Source organism: Oncorhynchus keta, unplaced genomic scaffold (genome assembly GCF_023373465.1).
Source record: "Oncorhynchus keta strain PuntledgeMale-10-30-2019 unplaced genomic scaffold, Oket_V2 Un_contig_15508_pilon_pilon, whole genome shotgun sequence".
Taxonomy (NCBI): Eukaryota; Metazoa; Chordata; class Actinopteri; order Salmoniformes; family Salmonidae; genus Oncorhynchus; species Oncorhynchus keta.
The window spans coordinates 1-6498 of NW_026279358.1; the positions used below are offsets into that span (position 1 = coordinate 1).

The 6498-nt window shown below is 40.5% G+C and overlaps 1 pseudogene; it reads left to right on the forward strand.

The window, feature by feature from the left end:
- The first annotated feature begins 1896 nt into the window (after window positions 1-1896).
- On the forward strand, window positions 1897-3935 carry LOC127919002 (red-sensitive opsin-like; annotated as a pseudogene).
- Window positions 3936-6498: the final 2563 nt, after the last annotated feature.

The window sequence follows — 6498 nt, forward strand, 5'->3', positions numbered from 1 at the left end:
GTAAGAGTAGGGGTGTTAACTCTGGTGTCCCATTCTGTCCTTCATACCACCTAATAATCCCCAGCTTCCAATTGGTTCATTCATCCCCCCCTCCACTCTCCTGTAACTATTCCCCAGGTTGTTGCTGTAAATGAGAATGTTCTCAGTTAACTGACCTGGTAAAATAAGAGTAAAATATATATGTTTTTGTTTTTCAGCTAAAGTTCACGGGTCTGATGGACCCAAAACATTAATGCTTTTTATAACAATACAGCCATAACAATTTACGTAAAAATACTTAATACTTAGATGTCGACTTATATCAATTACAAGCAATATAGACAGCAGACATGGTTAATATTTTTGCCATTAACCTCTGCTACATCACATTTATCAATAAAAGCGTTATTTGTTTTTTTTAAATAAAATTATAATTTTTTTTTTGAGAACAAAAATGTATTATAATCAAGACATGGGTGGAATAAATCATGTTTATCTTGAAAAAAATACAAATAAAACAATGTTTTCATCACTACTGATGTTTATTGCTTTGAACTGAACAAATTGGAAGGACACATTTTACATCCAGTATTTTATGGAAATGATAAATGAGCCCCATTGAAGAACAAATTAAGGCCGGTCTCCACACCACGAGGGACAGAGTTTTACTGTGTGTGTGTGTGTGTGAGTTGCAAATGTATGTCTTGCATTTCTTGCATGTGTACCGTGACTTCCTGTCCTTCTTGGGCCCACACATCGCAGAGTTTTTCTTGTTGCTACCGGCTACAATCTAGAATGATGAAAACACTTAGTTCAGGAATTGTACTAACATCTCACATATAGTTACAGCAGGCCAAGAGAGAGGAGAGTCAGACACACACAGACATATGTAATGATGGGAAATAGCTAGCTTAGTTAGCGGTGTGCGCAAATAGCTGCTTTCAATCGGTTACGTCACTTGCTCTGAGACCTTGAAGTACTTCAGTTCCCCTTGCTCTGCAAGGGCCGCGCTTGTGGAGCGAAGGGTAACGATGCTTCGAGGGTGACTGTTGTTGATGTGTGCAGAAGGTCCCTGGTTCGCGCTCCGCCATGGGCGAGGGACGGTCTAAAGTTATACTGTTACATTGATGCTGTTGACCCGGATCACTGGTTGCCGCGAAAAAGGAGGTCAAAAAGGGGGTGAGTGTAACGGATGAAATGGCTAGCTAGTTAGCGGTGTTAGCGCTAAATAGCGTTTCTTCAATCGTGGGTGATGTCACTTTTGCTCTGAGACCTTGAAGTTAAAAAAAATGTAAATGTAAAATAAATTATTAAATAAAAATGTGTTATTTTATATGTTCTTCACAGAAATTGAGCCAAGGCCAATGAGTTGGAGAAAAAGTTGTATCATGTTTCTTTAGTAAACATTGAAAATGGGTCCCACAGACCGAACACCACACAAGGGTTAAGAAGGAAATTCTGCCATTGCTGCACAGCTGATAAAGACTGATTGGCTGTTGCTAAAACACCATAGCATAATGACATTAATCAGAATGGACCTTTTGTGTATATCTCATGTGTATATCTAATGTGTATTTTGTGTATATCTCATGTGTATATCTCATGTGTATATCTCATGTGTATATCTAATGTGTATATCTAATGTGTATATCTAATGTGTATATCTAATGTGTATATCTAATGTGTATATCTATTTTGTGTATATCTCATGTGTATATCTAATGTGTATATCTAATGTGTATATCTAATGTGTATATCTAATGTGTATTTTGTGTATATCTCATGTGTATATCTAATGTATATCTAATTTGTATATATTTTGTGTATATCTCATGTATATCTAATGTGTATATCTAATGTGTATATCTAATGTGTATATCTAATGTGTATATCTCATGTGTATATCTCTAATGTGTATATCTCATGTGTATATCTCATGCAGGTATTGCTGGTCTGTGGTCTCTGGCGGTCATCTCCTGGGAGAGATGGGTGGTGGTGTGTAAGCCCTTTGGAAATGTCAAGTTTGATGCTAAATGGGCCATGGGAGGTATAATCTTCTCCTGGGTCTGGTCTGCTTTCTGGTGCGCCCCTCCTATCTTCGGCTGGAGCAGGTGGGACATCTTCTCTTTTTCCCTTCACTGAGGTTTGAAAAACGTCATAGTTAAAAAAAAAGGTTTAATTAATTATTCAACCATTATTCAACCATTATTCAACCCATCTCTGTATCTCTCTCTCCCTCAATCAGGTACTGGCCTCATGGCCTGAAAACGTCCTGTGGACCCTGATGTGTTCGGAGGTAATGAGGATCCTGGGGTCCTGTCATACATGATCGTTCTCATGATCACATGTTGCTTCCTGCCCCTGGGAGTGATCGTCTTCTGCTACCTGTTTGTGTGGCTGGCCATCCGTGCCGTAAGTGATATTTCCAATATACCATAACACGTAGCAAGCAGCTATGTTGTAGCGTTTGAAAATGCATATTGTAGGGAGGGATAAATGTAACCAATGGGATATATTTCTCCTGAACGACCACAGGTTGCCGCGCAGCAGAAAGACTCTGAGTCAACGCAGAAGGCTGAAGAAGTGTCCAGGATGGTTGTTGTCATGATTTTTGCTTACTGTGTGTGCTGGGGACCTTACACAGCCTTTGCCTGCTTTGCTGCGGCTAACCCTGGGTATGCTTTCCACCCTCTGGCTGCTGCACTTCCTGCCTACTTTGCCAAAAGCGCCACCATCTGGAATCCGGTGATCTATGTCTTCATGAATAAACAGGTGTGTTTTTTTGTTTTGATAGCTTTGAACTTTGATCCATTTACTACTAAAGTAGTTATTAAAGGCCTCGTGTCTTAAGTAAATGTAGACTTTTATTTTTGAAAGCTTCTCTCTTCATGTTCCATTCTTCTTCTTCTTCTGCTTCTTCTTCTTCTGCTTCTTCTTCTCCTCCTTCTTCTTCTTCTTCTGCTTCTTCTTCATCTTCTTCATCTTCACCTTCTTCTCCTTCTCCTTCTCCTTCTCCTTCTTCTTCTTCTTCTTCTTCTTCTCCTTCTCCTTCTCCTTCTTCTCCTTCTTCTTCTTCTTCTTCTTCTTCTTCTTCTTCTTCTTCTTCTTCTTCTTCTTCTTCTTCTTCTTCTTCTTCTTCCTCCTCCTCTTCTTCTTCTTCTTCTTCTTCTTCTTCTTCTTCTTCTTCTCCTTCTCCTTCTTCTCCTTCTCCTTCTCCTTCTCCTTCTCCTTCTTCTTCTTCTTCTTCTTCTTCTTCTTCTTCTTCTTCTCTCACCAGTTCCGTACGTGCATCATGCAGCTCTTTGGCAAAGAAGAAGAAGATGGCTCGGAGGTGTCTACATCAAAAACAGAGGTTTCCACCGTGGCACCTGCATAAACCCCCAGACAACGTTGTACCTCTTGGAAACACATGATGAACGTTCTGAGATATTCCACATGGGACTTTTTCAAAAGTACAGTACATCCTCTTTTTTGTTTCTTAAACACATTCTCAGGAGAATATTAAGCTTCACGTCATACAGTTGTAATGTGTTTAAAATAGCATTGCTATGAATCACCCCAAGGAGTTTTTATAATCCATGGTCTTTATAATAACCAGAGAGTTGTGTGTTGATATGCGTACCGTAGCTGTTGCAGTGGCACATTGTGGGAATAGGTACAGTCCTATCAATGTCTGTTGAAGTGACCCACCCCACCAAAAAAAGTAGCCATCTTGGACTGCATCCCCTTCACTCTGTAGAGGATAAACTAGACAGAATAACAGCTAAGGAGAACTGACATGAACTGCCAATGGAAATCTGATCCTCACAAAACTACATGAATAATTAATGGTTCACTTTTTAGGTAACTTATGAGCTAAACATTTTGTAGCCCACTTGCAAATAAAAAAAAATGTAAAAAAATATATAATGATATTAAATAGATAATTGTGTATACAATGTATTTAACAATGTTTTTGTAGCCCTTCTTGCAAATAAAAAATGTAAAAAAAATAAATGCATGAAATGCATAAAATGAAAATATGGTCTCACTTTCTATGTCTATCCTGTTTATCCCCTGTTTAGTCCCTGTTTACCCTCTTTATCCCCTGTTTATCCCCTGTTTACTCCCTGTTTATCCCCTGTTTACCCTCTTTATCCCCTGTTTATCCCCTGTTATCCCCTGTTTACTCCCTGTTTACCCTGTTTTCCCCTGTTTACCCTGTTTATCCCTGTTTATCCCCTGTTTATCCCCTGTTTACTCCCTGTTTATCCCCTGTTTTCCCTGTTTATCCCTGTTTATCCCCTGTTTATCCCCTGTTTATTCCCTGTTTACTCCCTGTTTATCCCCTGTTTAGTCCCTGTTTATCCCTGTTTATCCCCCTGTTTATCCTGTTTACTCCTGTTTACTCCCTGTTTATCCCCTGTTTATTCCCTGTTTATCCCTGTTTATCCCCTGTTTATCCACTGTTTATCCCCTGTTTATCCCCTGTTTATCCCTGTTTATCCCCTGTTTACTCCATGTTTATCCCTTTTTATCCCCTGTTTACTCCCTGTTTACTCCCTGTTTATCCCCTGTTTATCCCCTGTTTATCCCCTGTTTATCCCCTGTTTACTCCCTGTTTATCCCTGTTTATCCCCTGTTTATCCCCTCTGTTTACTCCCTGTTTACTCCCTGTTTATCCCTGTTTATCCCCTGTTTATCCCCTGTTTATCCCCTGTTTATCCCCTGTTTATCCCCTGTTTACTCCCTGTTTATCCCTGTTTATCCCTGTTTATCCCTGTTTATCCCTGTTTATCCCTGTTTATCCCCTGTTTACTCCCTGTTTATCCCTGTTTATCCCTGTTTATCCCTGTTTATCCCCTGTTTTTACCCTGTTTATCCCCTGTTTACCCTGTTTATCCCCTGTTTACTCCCTGTTTATCCCCTGTTTACTCCCTGTTTATCCCCTGTTTATCCCCTGTTTACCCTGTTTATCCCTGTTTATCCCCTGTTTACTCCCTGTTTATCCCCTGTTTATCCCTGTTTATCCCTGTTTATCCCCTGTTTATCCCTGTTTATCCCCTGTTTACTCCCCTGTTTATCCCCTGTTTACCCTGTTTACTCCTGTTTACCCTGTTTATCCCCTGTTTACTCCCTGTTTATCCCCTGTTTATCCCTGTTTACTCCCTGTTTATCCCTGTTTATCCCCTGTTTACTCCCTGTTTATCCCCTGTTTACCCTGTTTATCCCTGTTTATCCCCTGTTTACCCTGTTTATCCCCTGTTTACTCCCTGTTTATCCCCTGTTTATCCCCTGTTTACTCCCTGTTTATCCCTGTTTATCCCCTGTTTACTCCCTGTTTATCCCCTGTTTACCCTGTTTATCCCTGTTTATCCCCTGTTTACCCTGTTTATCCCTGTTTATCCCCTGTTTACCCTGTTTATCCCTGTGTATCCCCTGTTTACCCTGTTTATCCCTGTTTATCCCCTGTTTACTCCTGTTTATCCCCTGTTTATCCCCTGTTTACTCCCTGTTTATCCCTGTTTATCCCCTGTTTACTCCCTGTTTATCCCTGTTTATCCCTGTTTATCCCTGTTTATCCCCTGTTTGCTCCCTGTTTATCCCTGTTTATCCCCTGTTTATCCCTGTTTATCCCATGTTTACCCTGTTTATCCCCTGTTTACTCCTGTTTATCCCCTGTTTATCCCCTGTTTACTCCCTGTTTATCCCTGTTTATCCCCTGTTTACTCCCTGTTTATCCCTGTTTATCCCTGTTTATCCCTGTTTATCCCCTGTTTGCTCCCTGTTTATCCCTGTTTATCCCTGTTTATCCCTGTTTATCCCCTGTTTACCCCCTGTTTACCCCCTGTTTACCCCTGTTTATCCCCTGTTTATCCCCTGTTTATCCCCTGTTTACTCCTGTCTGTTTACCCCTGTTTACCCCCTGTTTACCCCCTGTTTATTCCCTGTTTATTCCCTGTTTATTCCCTGTTTACTCCCTGTTTACTCCCTGTTTACTCCCTGTTTACCCCTGTTTACCCCCTGTTTATTCCCTGTTTATTCCCTGTTTATTCCCTGTTTACTCCCTGTTTACTCCCTGTTTACCCCTGTTTATTCCCTTTGTTGAGCTTCATAATCCACTTGAGATACTATTGAATGATTTGATGCGTGAAAAAATGCTGCCATCGGTCCCATGACTTGAATGGGATTTGTGCCACACATGCTAAATAATAATAATATAATATATGCCATTTAGCAGACGCTTTTATCCCTCTCGGATCGAACCCACAACCCTGACGTTGCAAAGCGTCGTGCTCGACCAATTAGCAACACGAGACCAATAACCCTGGACGTGGGGGTTTTAATTAATGTTAACGTGTTCATTTCAGAGAAGCAACAATAGATGTTGTTATTTAAAAAGGATGGAGCGAAGAACATTTCCCCATGATTCCAGATTATAATAACCACGACAAGGTTTTCGGGTTCGGGGAGAGAACATGTATTTCCAGCTACAACAGGGAGGCTGAATGCTTCTTTTGGCAGAAGCTTTAATTAGTT